This window comes from Equus caballus, chromosome 23 (assembly GCF_041296265.1).
Source record: "Equus caballus isolate H_3958 breed thoroughbred chromosome 23, TB-T2T, whole genome shotgun sequence".
Lineage (NCBI taxonomy): Eukaryota > Metazoa > Chordata > Mammalia > Perissodactyla > Equidae > Equus > Equus caballus.
In genome coordinates, this window is record NC_091706.1 from 64,994,736 (window position 1) to 65,006,802 (window position 12,067).

The 12,067-nt window shown below is 55.5% G+C and overlaps 1 long non-coding RNA gene across 1 annotated transcript; it reads right to left on the bottom strand.

Moving 5' to 3' along the window:
* Positions 1-1,734: 1,734 nt before the first annotated feature.
* Positions 1,735-8,998, bottom strand: LOC138920469 (uncharacterized). The gene is made up of 3 exons (XR_011431667.1): positions 8,438-8,998; positions 4,640-4,818; positions 1,735-4,169 (listed from the first exon to the last, which is right to left on the bottom strand). It is a non-coding gene; the product is annotated as an uncharacterized lncRNA (long non-coding RNA).
* Between the last annotated feature and the right edge of the window lie 3,069 nt (positions 8,999-12,067).

The following is a 12,067-nucleotide window of genomic DNA, read 5'->3' on the forward strand; positions in this document are numbered from 1 at the left end:
AGTCTGTCTGCCAGGGGACCCTTCCATCTCTAGAACCATGCCAAAATGGACATGCAGGGAGGCATTTCACAGAAGTTCCAATCTATGTGCTCCCCACAAGGAATCCCATAATATTGAGCCTGAAATGACCATCTGGATGACCTGGTCCATTAGCTGCTGGGTCAGGCTGTGTGGAAGGGCCCAGGAGCCCCAGGGCCAGGCCTGTCTTGAGTGGGGTCGCAGGAGGGACCTCCAAGGTCACCTGCCGTGATGATTGCTGTACCCCCTCCACTTACACACTGTGCTTTCACAAATAAGTTCTCATTTGACATTTCCCAAAGCTAAAAAGAGTGGAAAGCCGCTGATCTGCTTGAGGCCCTTATTTTACAAATGAGAAAACGGAGCCCAGACAACCATGCTGGCCGAGGATTCCCAAACAGAAAGGAAAGTAGATAGCCAAGCAAGATGAACGGATAGTTGGAGCAAAATGGACGCTATGGGAAAGTGGCAATCAAACTCAACAACTGGAAGAGCCAATGCAGACTAAGATGAAAGTCTTCAAGGTAATTATCATTAATATAGTCCAGGAGATTAGAGAATATAAACCATCCACAAAACAAGATGAGGCTGTTAGAAAAAGAACTATAAAACTTCAAAATTTAAAAAATGATTGAACAGACACATTGAAGGATGAAGTATTGAACTGAAAGATCAAGGGTTTCTTGAAGAATGTTCATAAGGACAAAGAGATCACGATCAGAGGGAGAAGTGGGCACATGAAGGGGAGGGCCAGAAGTCTCGTCATGTATTTACCAGGAGTCCCAGGGAACAGGCAGAATCCAGGGAAGAAGGTACTCAGCTAACCAACAGAAGAGCGCGTATCAGGACTTTCTCAGTTCTGTGCGGGGCCGGCCTCACAGCTGTGTGGCCTTCACCGTCACACGGGCTCTACACTCAAAAGGGCTTCCACCTGACATCATGCTCTGTGGACACCATCTTGGAATTGTTAATAATTTGATTTGGGATTTGTTTTGTCAGTGAAGTCCTATGAGACAATGGAGGGTGTGTGTTAGCAGAGAAGAAGCCACGTGGAGCTGCTGTCTGCCGGTTCTTGCTGTCCCATTTGTGTTCACAATGCCCCATAAACACAGAGTGTGGACCAAAGATGCATGCAGTTTGGCAAGACTGCAAGCGAGTACAGGTAAGCGCGTCCCCTTTACAGCTGAGTAAGTGGGGCACTGACAGCTCTGAGAAGCCAGACGCGCCACTTGAAGCTGAACTCGCTTCAAATGCAAAAGAAGGCAGTGACCTTCTCAGAAACACGAATGGCCCAGGCACTTGTCCTATTCTTTCTCCCCATTGAACGTCCCTGGTCAGACAGCCACTTGTCTGAAAGTGATGACGCAGGATGGAAGGGAAGAGGGGGCCCATAGCGCCTATCCTTCAGTCCTGCCCTTCTCCTCACTAAGCCACGGTGTCAAGACGTGAACTAAAGATGATGGGATGGGTTTTGTGCAGCATTTCCCCTGTTCTGGTAAAAATGAAATACTCATGTGTGTACAAGCTACAAAATACAAACTACGTAATTTCAATGGTTCCTCGTGCGAGTTAAATGCACTCGAATTTGCATTTAAAACTGGCATTGCACAATATAAAGGTGAATGCTAAGACATGCTAATAATTTAAAATTTTCACTTTTCTTTACTTGCAACGACATTAAGTAACAAAAACACCACGGCAAGTCAAGAAAAAATGGAGGAAAGGAGAGCTTTATATTTTGGTATCATTAAGTGCTGTTTTCCTGCCTTTTGAACAAGGGTCCCACATTTTAAAATGCACTGAGTCCTGCAAATGAGGTAGCCGGCCCTATTTACAAGGCAAATTCACAGCAGAATACATTTTAAAAATATTCATTTGGGAACTTCAAATGTAAAGAGGAATGTTTGAGGTCTCCAGGGAAAGAAAGAAGAGATCATCATCATTTGCAAGAAATGAAAGTCGCCACGCCAAGGGATGGCCGAGCAGGTAAAGCTTCCATCGTGGACCGATGTGGTGTGGGCACTGAGGGCCACCCCTCCAGGGCTCCCCACTCGGTGAATTGGTGCGGGCAAGGCCCAGAGCCTCTGAAGAGCTGAGTGGCCCAGGCCCACGTCTGGTCATCATTTGGTCTAGAAAGCAAAGGAGGTGGAGAAGCCAGTGACATGCTGGTTGTGACATTTCTAGAGGCATCTCCCCACAGAACTGGCAGGGCTGGCTCTGGAGCCAGGCCGGGTTCCTGGGACATGCAGAGATGCAACTCGGCTGGGCTGTCCCCTCCAGGCTGCAAGCGGTGGGCTGCAGTTGGAGGACATGTTGAAACTCAGTGTCCTACTGCTCCAGGGTCTGGACACCGTGGTGCAGTGGAAAACCCAGGGGACAGAGGCCGGGAGGATGGGGAAGCTGCGACGACATGGCCATCACTGAGGACACTCAGGATGCCTGCAAGACTCAGGTGTCCTGTGTCAGAGAGTAGGCTGGACCAACTGTGGGTGCCCTGGGTTCACATGAGTGTAGACACCACATCCATGCACACACACATCTACAAACACACACACATATACAGACACACAAAGAAGCCTAGAGACATATACAACATGCATCCATAAACATACATACACAGAGTCATTCAGAGACACACAGACACAGACAGAGACACACATACACAGACATAACAGACACACACAAATATCCAGAGACACACATGGACATGTGCAGACATACGTACACACTTACATAGACATGTACGCAGACACGTATACAGACATAACATAGACATACATACATCTGTAGATATACAGACAGAGACACACATATACACAGACACAGACAGACACACAGACACACACTGGAGAGGAAATTTCTCCTTCGGCTCTTCAAATACAGAAATATACAAACAATTCCCTTTGGCCAAGCAAACCCCTGCACCATGTTAGGAGTTGGCTAATGACACAGGGCGCCAGCTCTGCCTTTCATCCCCCGCCCTTCATCCCTGGTAGAGGCACTAATGAGCAAACCCAGCCAAGCCATCCAGGAGGAGGGACGCCGAGCGACTAAGCATTGGGAAAAGGTCCAGCAGCTGAGGAGTGCTGGCCGGTCTGTGCCTGCTCCGTGCTGGTCCAGGCACAGGGAAGGAACAGAACGTGACTCCCACTTTCAAAGGACTCTTGGCCCAACGTCCATAAAACATGCATCTCAGATCGGATGGTACATCGTGTTACAGGGACCTTGAGAGCTGAGGGAATGTGAGGGAGTGCACGGTCGGCAGTGAAAGGAGGGGAAGATTTATGGGGAAAGAGGCGTGGGCTGACTTTTCAGGCTGGAAGAGCAGGGCCAGAGAGGGAGGCGCGGTGGGCAGAGAGGCACCCTCTTGGGGCAGACGGGCAAGATGGCTCCAGTCCAAAGACCCCCAGGACGTGTGGGGTGACACGAATGTGAACGGGCTTCCGTGCGGCGGGAGTTCTGTGCATTTTGAGTACGCTTTCTGGATCTCTTACAGGGGACTATAATCTCCAGAGGCTTCCATAAGTATTCAACCACGGGACACTCCTTTCTGTGGAGCAGAACACAGTCTGTAAACACTGATGTGAGCAGATCGGGGAGGCCGTGCAGGTCATGGGGCAGGTGACAGGTTACAGCTGGGAGACAGGATTCCACCGCACAGTGCAGTTGACCCACCCTGCGAGCCCAACCGTGGATGGAGCAGGAAAGCCATCGTGGGCTTGAAGGATGGAACCCTGGGGGTGGAGGGAGCCAGTCCCTCAGCGGATTTGCTCACAGCTCTTGGGTGAACCTGCTGCCCACTCTCAGTGAAAAGCAGAGTATAGGGCGTGTCCATGGAGCCCGCCTTCTGGATGGAGGGCAGCGGGACCTCAGGGAGGAGATGGCACGCCGTCCTAACACAACCAAACTTCTGAAGGGTCAACATCCATGCGGAAAGGGGGAAATCGTGGCAGCAGAGTGGTCATTGATCCTGACTTTTCAAATGCCTTTGTATCATCCACATGTGAAGACTGTTGCAAAAAGTGGCTTCCTGAGGTGGCGCTTGGTTGGTTTGCTGTGGACAAGGACTTGCCTTAGATGACCAAAGGCTGACTCCGGGGCTAATGGGCAAGGGAAGGAGTCTTATTCATTCACGGTCGGGATCCATGTGGCTGGAAAGAGAACAGGCACGATAACATCTCCATGGCCAGGCATCCAAGGGCAGAGACAAATGTGTGTTGAGCGCTCACTCCGTGAGGGCTGCTTTGCTCTTGCGCAAGGGGGTGAATGAAGTCTGGTAGCATCTACACTCCAGGCACATCCCCTGCCACCCCCCCACCCCCACCCCGAGCCTCGGGGTCCACCTGGATGGAGAGCCCGGTGACCGCCATCCTGGGAGGCCTGGGCAGCCCGGGCAGAAGAGGACCCACAAGGCAGCAGCCCTGGTTCTTACGTGTCCAGAGCTCATAGAGGCGTCCCCTGGGTGCTGAGGACCACCCGGACTCCTAGAGCAGGGCCTGGTCCAGGGGGAGCACGGGAGATGCCTGGGAGGCAGAGTTTGCGGAGGCTCCACCCTCTGCCTTGAACGTCCACCCCTCCTCCTCCAGCACATTCCTCCGCCCCATACGTGGTGCTGTCTCACCTCGCTCTCTCCTGCTGCAGAAACGCATGGTGAGGCGGGACCCGCGATGCGGACTATAAATACCACGTCCCGTGCCGGGTCCCCACACAGGGACAGGCCAGCTGCCATGAGAGGGCTGGAATGCGGCTCTTGAGTGGGTCGCTTGACACTCCACAGGGATGTGCCCAAGTGCAGGCGAGCTGGAGGAGAGAACACGCTCATTCAGTCCCGACCTCCGTGTGGTCCAAACCTTAGAGTGTCACCAGCTCACTGGAATGAGGGAGAGACTAGGTACAAATATGTATCTTTTCACTGACCTAGAAGGGTCACCATCACTCCTGTTGACATTTCTCAAATATTTCCTTGGGTGTGTCAAGGGGGTGGCTCACCCTAGTCTTTGCGTGCTCTTTGGGAATCTATTAAAGACTCAGCCAGTGGGGTCTCCTCCGCTGGCCGAGGCTCCAAGTCCCGGGGGCAGGGGAGGGGGTGCGGGGCGGGGGTGTGGGGGGGTTGGGGGAGTGGGGGTGTGCGGGGTGGGGGATGGAAGGCTGGGTAGGATGGACTAGGCCCTGAGCAGGTGAGGGTGAAGTCCACGGGCTCCCTCCACACCCGTCCAGTCCCCCTGGGGTTTGGGGACCCAGTAAAACAGGGAGGACCAGACCGAGGTCCTTTATTACCTCTTGAGAACCTACGCTAAGAAAGGGCCAGTCCTCCAGACCACGGTGAGCACGCAGTGAATCCACTGTTTCCCTCCCCTTAATCAACGGCCTGGACTATTCAAGCCCTAGTTAAGGAAACGGGTATTTCTGTGTCCAGGTGACCTTCTCCAGGAACGTGGGACTTGTTCCTCAGTTCCTGAGGACTCTGGGCTGGTGATGAACCGGCCTGGGTGAGGGGCCCTTCCAGCCCAGACCTTGAGCATCCCACCTCAAAACGAGCCACTGCAAGCTCAGCTAGCAGGAAAGATCACGTGCCAGGCACGTCTTTAACAAGAGGACATAAAGAAACCTTTCAAGTCCCTTTTACTGGCCATTTCCTAATGGCACAGATTAGAAATTGCTTCCCCGAATAGCGTAGCCAGCTGCCAACCACTCACTTTGAAAATAAATCACGGACTCCATCTTTTTACACCTGTCAAAATGTGATTTCCAATAGCGCATCCAGTTGGTGGCTTTCCTGCTATTGGGAGAACAGGCAGAGCCCAGGTCCCTGTTGCCAGCACGGGAGAGCCCTTGCCCAGGTGTCAGGCTGCCATCTAGTGGGCACTGGGGAGGGGCTGTGGCTCTGCTGTTCAGGGGCTTGGGGCCCACCAGGCCACACTGGCGGCGGCTGCTGTGCCCGTGAAAGAGGCACAGCCAGCCCCCTGACTTCCTGCCGTCGTCCGGCCAGCCCGCCCTCTATTAGAGACTCGACATTATGACCATGCACCCATCTCCTCCTTCCTTCCTCCCCTCCCACCTCCTAAAAGAGGCTCAAGCCAAGGAAGTGGAGCCCCATGGGAGGCCGTTCCCGCAGCAGAAGGCAAGGATTTGATGGAGAGGATGGCTGCCCACTCTGGGAAATCACCCTGGGGACAGCCCCGGCGCACACAGGCAGACAGCCTCAGACCATCCAGATTCCCGCAGGCAGGCCCCGCCCCTGCGGGTTTCAGGAATAAGGCTCACCTGGGGATGGCGCTTCTGCCCGCCCCTAGTTCCTTAGGCGTGACAACAAGGTGCCTAGGGGCTCAGCACATGGCCTGACCAAGTGCTCAATTGGAGGCTACAGAGGGGCCCACAGCCCGGGCTGGCGGGTGCCTCCCTAAGCGTGGCAATGCAGAGCGCGGCCCCGTGCCCGGACCGCCCAGCGCATGCCTGTGGGCCTTGCTGGGCAGCTTGAGAAGCAGGCTGACACACAGGCTCGTGGGCCCCAGAGTCGGGCGGGCTCTGGGGGCAGGAGCCGAGGGTCCCATGCCTGGTTCCCCGCCTGCTTCGTGCCCTGACCAGTCTTCCAGACAGCGTCTCTTCCCTCCCCCACCAGAGCCCCCACGAGCCCCCCAGGAGCCCCCGGGTGCAATGATGGTTACTGATTTAACAGGAGAGCAGGGCCAGGGAGGGGGCGTTCTTCCGGGGCCCACAGGACGGGCGGTGGGACCTGGTCCACCTCCACAAGCCCCGTGCAGGCTGGGGGAAAGTCACCCCAGCTCTGGGCCCCTGCACCACCTCCGCCCTTCCCTAGGGGGCCGGAATTCACCTTCACTGGAAACAAATGCCACCTGGATGCTTCTTCAGCTGTTAGTTCTGGGCCTTCTCTGGGCAGCAGGAAACTCCCTGCTGGCTTTTTCTTCTCTCTTTTCTAGTTCTTTCTCTCTCTCTCACACACACACACACATACACACTTGGCTCAGTCCCAGAATTTGAAGATCCCCACGCATAACCCTGCCCTCCGAGGGCTGCCCTGTCCCACTGAGTGAGGATGAGGATGGCGGGCAGTGTGACCTTTGCCTGTGGCCTCCAAAGCCCTCCGCTGGTTCACTTGGGAGGGGCGGGACTGGAGAGCAGAGGGGGCTCCATCCATCCCCGGGGCCTGCGTCGTGGGATTAGAACTGAGGACCTCGGGATTTCTGGGGCCCTGCGGGGTCAGAGGACAACGAGAACATGCCAGCTGGACCAAGCATAATTCCCCACAGATCTGGCTGGACACATCCACGTGGAGAGACCCTGATGACAACCAGGGAGCCGCAGCTTCTGGGGACACAGTCCTGGTGGAACTGTCCATCCATCCTGCCATTGTTCTGTTTGTCCAGGTGGGCAGGGACCTCGGGAAACACCTGCCAGTGCCTTTATCTGTCCACTCCCCACTTGGACGGCCTGGCTGGTATGGCAGCTAGACATCCATGCTGGGCGCCTTCTCTGGTTGGGCCCAGCCTCTTGCTCATGCTCTCAGTGGCTCCGTGTGGATGATGCCAGGCCTGCAGTGGGTCTTGTCCCTGAAAAGCCCGTGGGCCAGACCCCGGGGGAGCAGGGGGAGGACTCCTGGATTCTAGCAGAGACCCCTCCCCGTCCAGGTGACACCAGCACCTGCCTCCACTCCGCCCACCATGCCCAGTGTCCCAGCTGGCCAGAGGGAGGTGTCCACCGGGACCAGAAAAAGGGCCATAGCTGTGAAGGGATAATCTAGGTTGTTAGATACAGACGTTGAGAGCTCAAAGCTGGTGCCTTAGACAGCCCCCAACTCTCTGGCTGATAGGGAGCACCTGGGGCCTGCTTAGACTTGGAAGCAGGGGGCCCGGGGGTGTCCTGGAGGGCAGACTGTTTGAGTTGAAAGTCAGCAACCGCCCACAGTAAAAAGCATTTGTTTACACAAATGTAGTCATGTCTGAGGTTGGCTGAATCACAGATTCTCTGAATTCAAGTATTCCTCAAAGATCAGGATTTCTGAGCCCATGGGCCACCGTGGAGGGTGAAAGACACAGAGGGACAGTACACACTGCCACACGGTGCTGGCCCTTTGACTTCTCCGGAGGATGCCACAGTGATGGTCCATGCACACTGTACTCCTGCATGGCTCACAGTGGCCAGGACCCAGGGGGCACGGTGGTCCCCTTCCACCCGTGACCCTGACCCTGAGCCCTGTGGGCTCGTGGGCTCTGTGGGGACAGAGTGACTTCTTCTCCTTCCTCAGGCCTCGAGAAGCACCAGAGTGCAGGAGGGAGCTGGGGTGGGGGCAGGAAGGGCCAGGTGCCCTCAGGGACCAACGGTGGAGTCCTGGGGACTGCTGGGCAGCACCCATCCGTATGCAACTGCACGTGTCCTCGACCCCACCATAGTGGACACTCACCACAACACACGACACACACGAGTGAAGTCTTGTGTGCGCTGGGTCTTTGGAAAGAAGCTCAGGCAGGAGAGGCAGTGTGGGGGCAGGTGTTCATCAGCAAGGCCGAGGGTCCATGTCTGTCGGGCGTGGACAGAAGACGGTGCAAGGTAGCCTCAGGTGGCCCCGGGGGACTCTGGGCTAGCTTGTCTCAGCAGAGCTGTCCCAGGGGCCCAAATGGCCACAACTGCACAGACCAACCCCATCTCGATAGGGCCCCCTCCCAGCGTCCATCAGAAGACCCGTTGTATGCCATAAAGCTGCCAGGCGCTTAAACTCCTCACTGGACGAATTCAGGGTCCTGAAAAGGCTTTGCAAGCTGTAAAATATTCTGCAAATGCAAGTTGTATTCCAGAGTGCCCATGAACACCACTGCACGCATCTAGCCCACCGAAGTAAACTAAACCGTTTGTGTGCGTGAGTGACGCCCTGTGCATTCACATACTGTTCCGGGATTTGTTATAAAGCCCTTTGCTGGCTGGTCTGCCCAGCGGGCAGAGGTGCAGCCAGCAGGCTGCTAGGGGCATCATTTCTCCCCTGGCTAGTTTCCAAAGGCTGAGAATGGGGACAGAGGAAGACTGTGACACCCACGGATTCTGAAGTCATTCTTGGTGATGTGGATAAGTGGTCTACCTTTGCTTTCTCTCCTGTGGAGCCTCCAAGAATCACGGGTGGCCTGAGGCATTGGTTGAGACCCACGAAGCGTCCCACCCTGTGGAGTCTCAGGGACGATCTGGGCTGTGGCTGGCGCCCCTCCTCCAGGCCACTCACCCCTCAGGGGACCACGTGAAAGAGGTAAAGCCTGCTCCGCCGGTTAGGCTGGCTGCTCAGGGGGCAGGAGGACAGGTCCTCACGGCCAAAGTCCAAGTCCCACTGAGAAAGCACCTGCGGGGCTGCAGAGGCGGCCCTCTGCGCTGGCTCGGGAACCTGCCTCCCCCATCCCTGTCCCTGTCCCTGTCCTTGTCTGTCCTGGCATCCACCCACCCTGGCCGCTCCCAGAGGGGCCAGCAGGGGTCAGGCTCTGAGCAGCGCAGGCAAAGAGACCTCTCCCTGTGAACTGGATCGCTCGGCTCTTACAAAGACCTGAGTGGAAGCGGGTCAGGGCCAGGGTCCAGACCCACGGGATGGGGGCCCCGGGGGAGGTCGGAGGCTGGAAAGAGGGGGGACGCCGCTTCTGCACACTGTGGACTGACCAGGGAGATTCCGAGATCAACTCGGTTCATAAGGGAAAGTCATGTTTGTGGCAAGAGGAGTATCAGAAGTACAAGAAGATCTGAGAGAAAAGGCCAATGACACCTGTTTCACAGAGTCTCGCACACACACGCACTCACACGTGGGCACACACACACAGAGTCCTGGGGCAACGTGACAAAAGAACCCAGGCACCCCCCCCAGCCGCTGCCTGTGGACCACGTGCTTGTGGATGATGATGTCCAGAAGCAGGGACTCCAAACAGAAAGCACTCTGGCCGCGCAGCCCAGCCCTAGCCAGTGGGAAAGCCTGTGGGAGACATGCCTTCGTGCACAGGAACAAAGCTCTGGAGGGACACTGAGGAAAACCTCACGGCAGGACATTCTGGAATGGGGATCTTACTGACTCGAAGAACAGAGCGTCCTAGCGTGAGCAAGCGGCTGAATGTTTTGATTGCAGAAAAAGTCGATTAAAATGGCTCTTTGAGCCCTGCTCTGCTTTGACCCCACAATGCTTTTCTGTGAAGTAATCTCCTCTGTCCGTCCTGGGAGGTCAGCCTCACCCCTGAGTCGGGCGGGGCCTGCTCAGATCCTTGGATCCTTGTGTGCTTAGCTCTCTTCCTTCTGGCTGGATTTTCCTGCTGTTGACATGATCGCATGAGGATCAAAGAAGCAAGAAGAGGGAGGGGGGAGGTAGTGGGGAGGGGCTTTACCGGGCAGCTCATGTCCCTAAATTGGGACAGATGCCCGGTGGGACAGCACACTGGCTGCTGTGTCAGTTTGCCCACCTGGGCGCCCTTGATGGGCAGAAATCTCACTGGCATCCCAGGGATGTGTCCAGAAGTCATGCTGCACCAGGTGCCATCAGGACGAGAGGAGACGCAGCTCTTGAGGGTCCCCAAGAATCTCTAGGTGCACGAAATGTGACCACCGCTCCCTGCGCCGTGGGTGCAGGTGATACGCCTCGTCCCATGGAAGTCACTTTCCTGCTGGCACAACCCACTGGGCCAGGACTCAAACTCAGCAGACGCTTTCTCGGTATCTGCTGGCTCCTGTGTTTTCCTTCCTGTTCACTCCCTGAAAGCCTGAGGCCTCTGCTCTGCCTGAGTTGGGGAGGCAGGGACGCAGCCCGGCTACTCACAAGCACTGAGCGCTCACAGCACTGGATTCCAAAGGGCTGTGTCACCCTCGAGGTTTAGAGAAATTCATGATGTCATTTGATTTGCGCTGTGCAGAAAAAAATAGTGCCGAACACTGGCTCTTTATTTTTATGAATGAGGAAGAGTTGTTTATGCACAAGATACATTTTTCACTCATTGTTCCACTGTTTAATGACAGTCATGGAAAACTGAGTCATTCAGGGACCTGAAAGGCTGCACGGGCGTCAAGTCTTGTGACTCATGGCTTTGGTAAAGAACGCTTAGCTAAAAAAATAGCTCCTGGAAACGTCCCCAGCTGGGTGGCACGTGGGCTGAGAGCAGCACTTGGTCAGCCAGTGCACCCCGGGGGGCAGTGGCCGCGGCCCCCAGCCGTGGGACGGTGAATTCAGACATGTGCAGGACGTGCTGAGCCTGAGGTCGGGATGCGCGGGGCCTCCAGCTGGATGCCGCCCGGGGTCTGTGGCCACAGCCCTGGAAAAGCGTTCTTTCTTCTTCTGGGTTAATTTTGTAAAACTACAAAATAATAAGCAAGTGGCCTTCAAAAGAGCGCTTTGTAATGAAACATCAAGTATGAGCCCTGGGCCCTCCTGCTGTATCCAAATGCCATCATTTTTTTTTTCTTTGAAGGGAAGATTGATTATATGCATCCTGGGGTGTGTGGGCGGATGAGAGGGAGAGAGCACATCATGTGTAAACAGCCAACAATTGAGAACACGGCAGGGCTGACTTCAGCTAATGAGAGCACGGGGAGCTGCTTCCTTGGCAGAGTTCCCTTCCCACCAGCGCCCAGTTTCCCCGTGTGCATGAGGAACACCAACACCAGTTCCATCTTGCTAAAGGCGTCCAGCACAAGAGTGCTTCTGTGGTCAAAGAAGTTGGGAAAATGTTGAGTTAGAAAAAATGGGTTCAAAGGTCTTTGTTGCAATACCCCTCGAACTCCGAGCGGGCCAATGCGCGCTGGGATCCTTCAGTGGGACACGCTCAGCCGTGTTTTCCAGAGTTGTTTCATCAGGGAAGCTGCTGGCTGCCCGGCGTAGCTCTGTCTCCCAGGCCTGTGTCGCTGGAAGACGCTGTCTCAGGCTTCTCTCTAGTGGACGGCAGGGTCACGAGGACTTGGCTGGGCTCACGACACCTGAGGAAACACAGTGGTTCACGGGCACCTGCTTTCTCTGGAGCAGGGACGATGTCCATCCCAAGGCCGCAAGCCAGTTTCCAGGAGAAGGAAACTGCTCCTAACTGGGAAA